Source organism: Topomyia yanbarensis, chromosome 1 (genome assembly GCF_030247195.1).
Source record: "Topomyia yanbarensis strain Yona2022 chromosome 1, ASM3024719v1, whole genome shotgun sequence".
NCBI classification, from domain to species: Eukaryota; Metazoa; Arthropoda; class Insecta; order Diptera; family Culicidae; genus Topomyia; species Topomyia yanbarensis.
Window position 1 is genome coordinate 201,863,833 of NC_080670.1, and position 12,839 is coordinate 201,876,671.

At 43.3% G+C, this 12,839-nt stretch overlaps 1 protein-coding gene across 3 annotated transcripts in view; it reads right to left on the minus strand.

The window, feature by feature from the left end:
- LOC131688421 (leucine-rich repeat flightless-interacting protein 2) overlaps positions 1 to 10,691 on the minus strand; it is a 109,856-nt gene extending 99,165 nt beyond the window's left edge. The window contains exon 1 of one of the 3 annotated variants that reach the window (XM_058972690.1): positions 10,080 to 10,691. The gene's annotated coding sequence lies outside the window, so the exon portion shown is untranslated. Of the gene's footprint in view, positions 1 to 9,713 lie in introns of all 3 variants that reach the window. The other 2 variants (XM_058972681.1, XM_058972709.1) reach the window with 2 other exon arrangements.
- Positions 10,692 to 12,839: the final 2,148 nt, after the last annotated feature.

Sequence of the window (12,839 nt, forward strand, 5' to 3'; positions counted from 1 at the left end):
TTCAGGATTGTGATGCTTGATTTTCACGATATATTCGTTGGTAATAAAAATTGGTACACTTTGGAAGTAATCGACCTGCTTGAATATCGAACCCGACTGAACAATCCTGCACTAGATTAGACCTGGCTCTAAGTCAGTGTCGGATTCTGAAGAGACGAAGTGGGAATCCTATCACTAAAACAAGTATTCGTCTCGACCCAAATATTATAAAAACAATACATAAAACAGAATTATCCACTTCAGACACAAAAAAATCCAAAAATTCATTAGTAAATCGTACAACGTTGCCGTTTTGTTCGCAATATCACACGTAAACATGACAAATGAATTAGTTTTGAAGTCACGTAAAAACAAATAAATAAATGATACAAAAGGTAATCGCACATATTATGCCCACCAATTAAAATACCCCCCTTTCAAACCCACAGTTCTCTACATACATTTTTCCTTCGTCTCCTGGAGTCTCGCGGATGTCCCATCAGAAAATCGTTTCGTCAGTGTACTAGCCTACTAATCACTTCTGGCAATCTGACGTTTGTAAGTATCATGCACCATAAACAAATGTTTCCACGCTCAATCGTGTCTCTACTTATAGTAGGTAGGTAGTAGGTATCCGAAGAATTAAGCCGGCAGAATAGTAAATAAACCGGTTCACGGTTCTGTGCTGTTTGCTGCTCTGCTTCTGTATATCACTTTTCGGTTCGCTTGTTGTAGTTAAAACACCTGTCCGATTGTTTATTTCCTTTTCTCTCTCTCGCTCTAACCTAGCGCTGCCTACGGGTCGACGGTCATTCATAGAAAGGTGTGGTAATTAACGCAGCAACAGCCAGCAGGTAGGTAGGCAGCCCGACTCAATGAAATGCGCAAAAATATGATTTTCTTGAATGAACTCGAGTCGAGTGGTTGCTTTCGGCTGATCTCGGGATGCTTGAGCAGGGGCCAGGCTTCAGGTGAGCTAAGATGCGCGGGTTGTTAAGTACCTGAAGTAAGATATACACGTACGTACGGGAAGTAGAAAGGAAAGAAAGAAATAAAAAAGAACAGATGAGACAAAACAAATTAATTTGAATTGCGTTATTATCTCGCATGGAGCACTAGATTTAAATAATTGTAGGAATAGACCGGGTGGACGAACAAACGAACGAACGGGTGTTTTTATTACCCTATCGAGATCGCGGATTTATACGGATACACGCAGAAGAAAATATTCACGGAAGTGCGTTAGTCAAGTCTTCATTTGTTCGTTCTGTTTTTGGGATTTGAACGGGACACCACCATTTTCAGATTGGAGCAGGTCGCTTCACTCACATCATTGGTTGATGGTGTGAATAGCGGACGCAACGCGCATTCTTCTGATCAATGTGAGCTAGTGAAATGGCGAGTTGGTGTCCGACCCCTCTGAAGAGATCGGCGTCTTGCGCGTTTGTTCTTATATTCACACAAAGAGTGCTGTTTCGAGATGACCGGTTCACCATACGGGCTGTGAGCGTTGATATTTTAGGGGAATATTTTCGCATGCCACTGATGCTGTCAAGCATCGCACGGCTGACTAGATGGTTAGGTTGGTGTTATCTATCGCATGTGTCTTTGCACTAGAAATCGAGAATTTGAGAAATAAGTATTTTCACATACTGCTTGATTGATGTTATGGCGGGGGGTGGAAGATTTAAGACATATCGTCGTTTTCGGTAAGAAAGGCCTGACACAGAATGTCGAATCAAACCTATAACTTGAAATAGACACCTTATTACAAACGTGCCTTTAATTTTTCAGCAAAACCAGTAATTTTTAAGGAAATTATCAATTCAGCAAATATTGTCTCTTTACTCGGTGAACTGCGAAGTACTGCTTGTATCCGATCGTATGCCTTGGGATCTTTTGGGAGGCTTTTGGGCCTTGGAAGTCTCTCAGTGAGCCCTTCTGTCTACAGTGGTTGTTAGATCTTTGTAAATCGTTCGATAATCTTGGTATCCTGGAACCTGTTCCGTGGTATGTTACTGATGCATAGGAGAATTTGTGTGACTCGTCCGTCTATTTTTTCTCTTAATCAATTTATATCACTTCACAGTCATCCTCGCAGGATTTGTTCAACGACTTGGTACTAATAGTCCATATTTTCCTGGCGGTTTGTGTTGCTATCTCGCTGTTCGTTTCGCCGTTTTAGCTGCAATTTCGGTAGCACTAGTGTCACTGTTCCGCTAACGACATTCCACGTACCTTGTTATCACACATCTCAGCGCTACGAAAAGGCATCTCTCGTCACGCTGTTGCGAATCTAGGACAGACAAGGACCATGTGTTCCGGCGTTTCCCGACATTTCCACACTCTGGACAGACGGATGAAGAAGCGTGTCCGAACCAATGAGTATGCTATCTGAAACCACCATAACCCGACAAAAACTGTAGTAGCAGGTTACAACTTCATGTGTCTGGTGCACCCAGATCGAAGAATCACTTAGCCATCGAGTTTGTTTTTAGTGTTTTCCGTATTCCCCTGGTGCTCCTTCCGCTTAAGGATTGTAGGATTATTTCAGCAATACTGCAGACTGATTCTGATTAGATAGTTCTGTACACGCGTGCGACTAGCATAGCAAAAAGCCTGATAGTACTACGCAGCGTCACTCGATTAATACATAACCTCACTATCGACGAGGATATATTAGCCAGAAGACGCATCTTGCAACTACTTGGACCAGCTGCACATATCTAACTAAAGCGTAGAAACTCAGTCGGCCATCGATCACCACTCACATCTATTTCAGCTCACGCTTCGAGACAATGATTTCTGCTCGATGCAGAACTCTGCAGTTGCTGATCGATAGTACCTCCGTTTTGTAGTGGACCAAATACCATTGTTACGATGTCATCCGCAAACCGTCTACATTCTAAAGCAGTAGAAGTACCCCATTGTACGTCCCATTCCGGAGCGTAGAGATGAAGACGATGTAGAATTATGAACTGGTGCTTCGACAACCGTGATCGCTCCCGATAAATGCTGAAGAAAATTATCCTATTGAGTACAATCCTGTCCAAGAGTTTCATGAGCAAGCATATCGGCGAAGATAGCGTATAAGGAATCTGCAAAGAATTTGGAGACAGTAACTAACAGTAACATCCATTGCGGGTAAAGACTATACTTTCCATCGTGATTAAGTGCACATCTATTTTTACATTGAGCTTCATACCTACGTACAAAGAGGCGCTGAATCCTCGGTCGCTTCAGCCTGTTGACATGTAATCTTCGATATAAGATTACACGATGAAAGAACCTCAGGAGGTTCTTTCACCTGAGTTTGGCAGCTGTACTAGCTTCCGTTTGGCATAGAAGTATCCCTCGTCTAAAAGTTTTTGAAACACTTTCCTGAACATGTCCGCGAATGCCTGGATTATTGCACTCTCAAGGTGATCCGGGCGGTTTCTTCATCCTCAAATACTTCACCACTGCTACCAGTTCCTCGGTGGAGACTTTTATCTTGTCATTGTTATCCCGCTCTACCTCGCCGTAATTATATGCCGTATTATTGGCAGTAACGTTGGATCGTGCTTCGGAAAGAATCATTCTACGATGAACTTTTAATTTGTCAGTCCAGATTTTCTGGGACGCCTTGAGAAACTCCAATCTTCTCCATCACCACAAGAAATAGGCCAGCGCGGGTTGGAGTCAGTGTTTCCATATAGCCCGCTAAAACTCCGCTTTATCACTCGTTCCAGTTTCTTGGTATAGTTGCATCACAATCCAGTTTTTTGGCATGGTAGTGTCATATGCCCTCGTTAACGTTTCTGATAATTTTTCGTATTCCAGTCATAGGAGACGCAATATGCGCGTAGTGCTTACGTAAATAGATCCTAAACCTCTCATTTTCGTTCATACGTTCCCGCCACTGTATTGTCTCATGATCGGATGTAGCCTTCGCAAAAATCTTCAACTCATGTATGCCCCCGGCAATGGACTACAATAGGTTATGATGGATTCCTTGACGTCTCTGCGAGAAGTACTGCCGTTGCCCTCATTGCATAGCCCATCATCCTTTTAGATACAGGCTTCGGTTTCTTCTGCAATTACATATTGGACATAGTATTAACGATTCATTATACGACATAAACTTCACCTTACTTCAAAATTGCATCCTCTTTTGATACATAGAATGTCATTCGAAAGTTCTTTTTAAGGTCAATTTCTAGATCGCTCTGGGGAAGACTCACCAAAATAATGACGGAGTCATTTTCATTGTTCTGAAATCTGAATTCTGACAAAAAATTAACTTAGGATTTGAAGGGACTCGATACATATCTAGTCTGAATGTATCCCTAATACTCGAACGTAACACATCACTCGATCCATTGTCGCTTTGACCAATCGTGTCAGTTTGTTCGGGAACCCGTATTCCTGCATTATATGCCATAGCTGATCTCGATCGATTGTATAATATGCGGCTTTGAAATGAATACAACAGATGATGAGTGGCAACCTCAACCGTCCCATCTTCTCCAGAATCTGTTGTCGGCTGCGTGCGTGTGGTTTCTTGCGCTACTCTCATCGTCTACGGCTTCGACAAACAGATGTTTGGCATGATACTGCTTCCATCTATCGATCACCTTATAACCGATCGTGAGAGGTTTCCCATTAGCGTATCTGCACATAGCCTTTACACGAGCGATTCATCTTCTCGCAGAATCACATTACGTGTGTCATTACCCCGGTACAGCTGCTCCAACGCCTCGTTATCCCGATCTTCCTGTAGGCGCTTTTTTTGGTCACCGTCAAACCAATCATTTCGTCACTTCGGAACTCTCGTAACTAGTACGATCTCGTTAGTGCTACTTATGGTGGTGCCCCAGTCATGCTCAAGAGTAGCCGCACCTATTTGTTACTCCGTTGGTAGCACTACCTCTAGCGTATTGCTCGGCTGCACAATCGTCTCGTAGTCCGTCCTCGACGAGCTGTGTACACTGTCAACAGATGGCGTTCCGAATCCATGATTGTACTAGGGTAGGTGTAAAAGTGTGTGCTATTGGAGAATTTTTTTCGTTGGTTAGAACGTTATCGATTGGGTTGGAGTTCTGATCAGCAGATCAGGTGATCTTCAGGTTGAGCGGTGGACTACCATTCCTCGGAAGACTACAAAGTTCACGCGTCGTTCGGTTTTGCCATTTGTAATGGTGTGCAGACTATCCGCTCCGATCACCGGTGCATACATCAGCTCCAGCTCTAACGAAGCGTTCACATCGCCGATGGCGAGCTTAGCATCCCACCGCGGGCAGCTGTCATAGACACGTAAAATGCATTCTTTTCATTATCGAGTCTTGCTTTGTGATGATGCTATAGTTGAAGAAAAGGCCTTTGATACACACCACACACGTTCTTTCGCTGATCGCGCGCTGGCGGTTCCTAGCTCGTTTGTTGTGCCGCCGCTCGATGCCTGCTTTCCGTATCCTCTGTTCCTGAAATGCTACGGCTTCTAAGTTGCAAGTTTGCAGCACGTTGTGCAGGATTCGATAGAACACGGGGAAATTAAGCGACTTGCAGTTCCATGTTCCAAGTTTCCAATCGTAGTCCTGGGGATCTTTCCCGATTGTAGTGTTTTCGGTGCGTCTAGTACGGCCTCCACCGGCCGGAGAACCGCCGAGTGTGCTGTCCACCATGCCAAATTACTGACACCCACAACAGGTATTTAGTTTCACTGCAGAACTTCGATTCCGGTCTACAAATTAAATGTCTTTAATAGCCGCACGGGAAGGCTTGCGATGGGGGCTCCTAAACACTGGGAAGTATTCATCATTTAACGACATAAGGTTGAAACAGCGTTTTTTCACTTCGTCATGGCTACATTTTCGGAATTCAGAGCTGACGAATATTCTTGGCTTGACGTAATGATCGGGATCCATCGGTTTCAGGTTGACGGTGGTATGATGCTGCTTCAAGAATTCTGTTCGGCCCATCTTCAAAGAACAATCCTCTAGATACTCGCCCAGTAAACGCTGCGTTTGCCCGTTAGCTCCGCAACTGAGCAATTAAAATCCGATTGAAAGACGGTGCGTAATACAAGTAATAGATCAATATCTACATGTCGACATCTATTAATTAAAGGTTTTTGGTATCGAAGCACTTACTAACCTCACGAAGGAGACTCGTCTAAGGCATCCACTTCTGATATTTTCGATCGAGCATCTCCCCGTTATATTCTACCCTGGATCTCCAAAGATCCTGAATTAATTTTGTGAACAAACGTGTTGCCAACAATCCCAGTGGATCGGATAGACTGATGATATAACGCCATCCGTTTAGAAGATCGGCAATTTCCGTCAATATATGGAATCAAGTCGAAATGAAAGCTAGTGGAAAACGTAAACATATCACCTATTGGGTCCCACATTATTTCTAGGTCTAGTTTTCAGCTTTCTTCAGGTTCGCTGGTTAGCGGGTGATTTTTGTTCATCCACTTCTCCGAATCTCGCTTTAAAACTTCATTGCTATAGCTGATCCAGTGTCGCACCTCGAAGTCCGTTTGTGCGTGGATAGTTCAGACTTGAATCGCTGCTTCTGTTTAGCGTTGTACTTATCATCAATGTGACAGATTCAAAAGCGAATGCGGCTGCATGAAACATGTGTGAATGATTGTCAGTAATCCGGTGCATCACATACTGGGCGGAGCATGAAGACCCTGTCGACGTCTGGATGCTCTGGATCTGGATTCGGTGAAACATGTCTCTTATTTCACCGCCAAACCCGATGCCAACCGCCTTTTGCACTGAAATTTTAGTCATCTTGTTTACTCCGCTGAACTTACATGTGTCCATCATCGTCTTCGAACTGTTGTTCCAGTTCGCTTTTTTCGTTAAGGTATTTTTCATGTGCTGCTGTTTGTTTAGCTCGGGGGTCATGCTTCTATTTCTGCAGTACCCTTTCCTCGTTTAAGTAAATCTGCTCTTCTGCCAGTATTCGGTCGTCTAGCTGACGATCTGCGCTCGAAAACCTACTAAAGATGCGAAGTATTTCATATCGATGTTGGATAATCTTGCTATCGGAGATCACAAATATAGTGACCGCTTACTTCGAGAATAAGGAACGAATTAGTAATCGTTTTTTAATTAAAATATTTTTACTTTTGGCACTATCACAGTTCCAACGATGGATGCGCGTATGTACGTTTAGCATCACCACAGTTCTGACAAGAGTTCGAGGCTCTTTTCTTTCTTTTCTAAGGTCTTGCTCCACTTTCTGCGTAAGCTTTGTCCAACCGGTGGTGTCGACAAGCTCACCAGCGGTGCCTCTGGATAACTTCGACAGGTGCTGTATAGTATGCTTTGAATCGTTCAGGATTCAGAATTTCCACGAACTGTCTCACGTGTAGACCGACGATGTTAACATTCTCATCATGTCAGAGGAAACGATGGCATAGTGACAAATTTGGCAAGAACGTTTCACGAGTGTCACCAGTCAAAGCGAACTGCGCTACATGGAATTGGATCACTACTTTGAACAGGTTGCACAGCTTATCAGGGTCCTTCAACAAGACCGAATTAAGTGACTCCGTAGGCTACTGCGACGGCATTTCAGATGATACGAAAATTTTCGGATTTGTTTCAACCGGAAATATTGGCAAATAGTAAACTCGTGGAAAAGATTGATTCAGTATGTCTTCAGTGGGCTTATTGTTGACTCTGATCCATGGCTCGTATTAGGCACTTGTCCATTCGTTATTTAAAATGCTGCAGACATCGCAAAGCCATAGGCTTTCTGGTAGTCAAACTCTCTCCTAGCGCCATAGACGGCCGGTTTCGTAACGTTATCCTTTGAACACTGTGTGCGTTTTCAGCAGAGACTGAGGGAGATCTTTTTCAGTGGAGAAACTCGTGGTTGTGAAATCCCACAGGTAGGTTCTTTTTAGGTTTTTTTCTATTATTTTTTAATGAGGAATTGTGTGGAAAGCTGAGTGGACAAGGTTGGTAGCGGTCTTTATATTTCCTCCACAGAGTAATTTTGCTAGACGAATTTAAACACCGACTGTTTGATGAAGGGTTCCCTCGTAACTCTTCAGAACTAAGATGTTGATTCTTGATCTCGTTGATATCCTTGATTCGAAGTGGCCAGTAGATCCCTGAGAAGCGGATACTGCACGGAAAGTTCTATCGCATTGAGAAGCAGCTCCTGTACTATTTCGTCAATTATACTTCTTAGAAAGATTGTGTTCCGCGGCCAATTCTAGGCTAACGCTCCTTGAACAATATTCAGCACGCTTCGAGTTGCAATTCATCTAAGTTGTGAAGAAAGTTTCGATCCGTCATCTATGAACTGTTTCTTCCGCAACATCCTCCTTTGTGTTGATGTAGGCTTAGCCCTAGGGGTCGAATGGTCACCCAGCGCCCAGATCACGAGATAACTCTAGGAAACGCTTAAACTTCGTAACCGATTTGTGGTTTCCCTTGCATACTAAGCAGCAGTCAGTAATATCTTTCGCATTGGACAGCACTAGATGGTTGCACATGACTCGCTTCGAACGGATGACAGCAACTTCTCTTAGAATATCGTAGACCATAGGAAGTGTTCCAGGTATTATACCTAGTTCACCATTATTCTGCTGCGTGCATTTCTCTGTAGCAAGAACGCCTCATAACAGCTCGATGATGAGTACGCATATACAAGCCGCTAGTGGTCTTTGAATGCATGATAACAACTGGATTATCGAAAATGTTTATGACGCCGGAGAAAAACTTTCGGTTGGTTAGAACGTAGTCGATTTAGTTTTTGGTCCTATGGTCAGGTGGGGTTATCAAGGTGGACTTGATGATACTTTTACGTATCAAAATATTCCCCGGGAGGCTGCAAAGTTGTGAGCTATTGTCCGGTTGTTCATGTTGCTGATAAGGCTGCTATTCTGCTTGCAAAATATCTCTTTCTTGTTTCGTATAGGTAGTGCACGTTATTGATGCTACAGTTGAAGTAAAGACCTTTGACGCTCACTACCCAAATCCTCTCGTCTGCAACTTGATCATACTTAAGTGCATTTTGCTGAGCGATGTTACTATAATTTTTGCGAGGATAAGAAAAATTATTGGAATATCAGTTAAATAACTCGGAACATATCATGCTTTAACTGATTCTAATAATAATGGACAGATGAACTGGCTAGACCACTAAAGCTAAAGCTAACTTTCTTGGTCCAAGGTCTACCTTGGCACCGTGTTGGATAACTATCAGTGAAACTAGTAAAGTTTAGCCCAAATCCCACACGTTTGCAAGATTTCGCCAACATGTGCCTATAAATTCACAATTTGACGCTTGTTTCGGCAACTACAACTGGTACCTTGAACGTGGAGTGTTCCATGCATAAAGCAGAAAACGAACAGATAGGAACTACCAGAAAATTTCCACGGGTCTTTAACCGAACCATAGCCCCCCGACTACGGTCCGGTTTTTCACGTTGCACTCTGAAAGTGGTAGTAACAAAAAAAAACTATGGGACCATCAAACCTCCAGTGGGGCATTCCCAAACACCCATGATGAAGCAGCGGAATCAATCCGATAATTGGCCGTTTCATTTTTCAGCTGTGTTGCAGATACCCTCAAATTTCCACCATCCGAGTGTTTTCTACGCACGTACATTAATTGCTTTCCAGGGGCACCTCTAATTGAAAATTGCTACTTTTTTTTTGGGTTGTTTTTTTCTCCTTTTCCTCACCAACATTTAATTGAGAGAAAAGCAGGATGCTTACCGCTTTACATACACGATTGAACCGATGTCTGCTCCGTATTCCGAAAATATCGCGAAAAACAGTCTTCAACTTGCCGTTCCCGGCCGGAAACCTGCGATTTACGCTCGGAACACTTCTTCTGTGCACTATTCTTCAACTACCCAGCGCTGCAAGGCAAATTTTTATCAATTTTTCAAAGCACATGCTATCGACCACTTCACACTACATGACACAATTTGCATACACACCGAAATAATGCCCCACTTGCGCGACTGCAAGTACCTACTTCTTATTTTTTGTCACAAGAGACCCCCGTCCACTGCGCGGAATGTTTACACTCGCGACGACCACGACAATCGATCGACCGTTTCACCCCGGGAAGCTTACCCCAACGAACGGCATCGGCTAGCCTACCGACAACTGACTGGTCTACACCGTTGCAAATCCGGCAGGTGCTGCTGCACTTCCCAATGGAATAAGAAAAACAACACTCGATCGATCGATAAAAAAATCTGTTTCTTTGCTTTGATTTCTTCTTCACACTACCGGATCAGTTCGTGGCCTCCTCCTCTGCCATCGGCAGACAGCAGGCTGGTCCGTTTTTTTTTCTTTTTCGACTGGCAATTCGCTAGCTAGATCTTCGCCAACACACTTTCACGGTGACGGAGCCTTGTTCGGTGATTTCGGGCACGAATCCGGAACGTAAATTACGCAAATTCCACGCCCCCGGGGGGAACGATGCTGAGGATTATATTTTTTTCCGCTCGACGAAAAACGAAAACGTTTCACTACCGCGTCAAACTAGGCGAATAATAGTTTCGCGGAAAACTCTTGCTCAACACTAAAAGTTACGGCTGACCGTCACCGAATTCTTCGCTGTCGATGATCTACCGTCGGACCGACGAATTGATGCCATTTTTGAGAAACCAAAATCGAAAAAAGACAGAACACTCCTGGCGGTGGTGGATGTGTGTTCGTGTTTTGATGGATGCTGGTCGGGTTGCGGGAGATGATGAGAGAGAGAGAAAGGAGAGAACAAAAAAGGTTGGCTGTCATTTCGACTGCGTGAGCAGGGTTGGGCAGTATTTGCTTCTGGGATGATTAATGAGAACTGGTATAATGTAGGCTTGAACTGAAATTCTGGAACAAAATTTGTTAAAAATCAGAATCGCCAAATTTTGAGGTATTGTCGACAACAGGCTTCTTGCTTTTCTTATGTCGTTTTCGATTGAGAACCTAGAAACTAACCCAGGTTGGTTGCTTCAAACGAACGTTTTTAATGAAACTGAGTTGGGTTCTCGCCAAACAGCGGTGGTGTGAGCGAACCCGAAATATATTTCAGGTTGGAACCCAACCCGGTTTTCAGTTCAGTGGCGCATAACCTAGGTTGGAAACTAGCTTCAAACAAACGGTTTGACAGCAGTTAGGTCCGAAACTGAGTTAGTTTCATCTTCAAGCGAAAACGACATTAATTTTCTCTACTAGGCCCTGCCGTAAATCTAAGAACAACAAGCGATCATCGTTGCCAGATTCTTTTTGTATGCTTTTCACAATTGCTAAAAAATAATTGTACATCAAAGATCGCACCTCCACCAAGAATTCACAATACTAGCTGCATTTAAAATCCAAATTTTATTTTTATACTGTCTCTCTTAGCATTACAAACGTGGCTATACCGCTATTCAGGACTTTTATTCTATTTATTCTGAAATAGTGATGATAAGTAGCCAGGATAGATTCAACAGCACTGTTTTTTATCCCGTTTGTAAATATTATGAACGCTCTTGACTGGCAAAACAACCAAACAGAAACTGGTTCAATATTGAGGTTAGGACTGGATCAAATTAGCTACGCGATTATCTTCTCTTCTCTTAGGTTTTGCCAGCACAGTTAGTTCTGTCGAGAGATGATCCTAAATTATGACTGACTCTAATGACAAATTAAAATCAGTTGTGTCACTGGAGCAGGATAGTAATTAGTGCGAGCCAGAATTCCGGTAAAACACCCCTAATATTTATCGAGAAAGCCGCAAAAAGCATGATTACGACAGCACAAACTTCTGAAGTACACATTTCGGTAAAACCGGCATATCAAAAAGATTGGACACAATCACATACAGCGAAAAATACTTTAGATCTGTGTAGCGAACCTTTTTCGAGATATTTAATCGACGACGAATAGCTATTGAACAGTACTGATGCTGGGTAACATTTTCGGGGTCTTTTGAGTAATACACCGTATTTCTCGGAAGATGGGTCACCTTCCCCGACCCGTGCCAGAATCTCTTTGGAGTTCCAATGGATCCGTTGCCGGCACCAACAGCTCGTTTTCTTACAGGTTTTGAAGTGCCATCAATGCCAAGAGAACTGGACGTGAAATCAGAGTAGACAACTGGATCATCAGTTGGATTAGTGATTTTCAACCTGGGGTCCGCGAAGAAAAATATATTTTCCGGTTGCATATTGAAATTTCATGTTTCCTAACAAACTGAAAAAAACATGTTGATAGTATACAAAATCGATGTTTATCCGTGGGGGTCCGCAGCAACCCAGGGTGATTTCTAAGGAGTCCGTGGTACGAAAAAGGTTGAGAACCGCTGAGTTGGATGAACTACCTCGGTTACCTTATCACGGCGGACCGAATCCGCATTAGCTAGCTGCCAGACAGGTGATCGCCAAAGAGGCCTACTTTCTCGGGAAATTCAGAGGAATGCCATTTGTTCATCAGCTCTTATGTCGACACAACAGAAGCGTGCGGATATTCTGATGCAAATAATTTGGCCAAATCGCAGCGGTATTTGAAGAAGAACGCGTTCGAAGCAGTACAAGAGAGGTTATGGATATACCTGCGTACTTTTCCGATCCAGCATATCTGATTTGTAAAGACCCAAAGCATCGGGTGCAGAACTGCAGTGTATTGCTCAAAAGGCCCCGAAAATTCCCACCAAAAACCGATTTAAATCCGATGGGCCATTCCATCTAGTCCAGGACCTGTGTTAAACCTCTCACATCGCTAAACCATCTCAAGGCCAGCCTGACAAAAGCCTACACAGAAAAAAAATCCAAACGTTAATTCTATTTGCTTCAAACCACTTAAAATTCATATGAAGAAGAAATGCAATTGTTATCACGCGCACAAATACCTTCT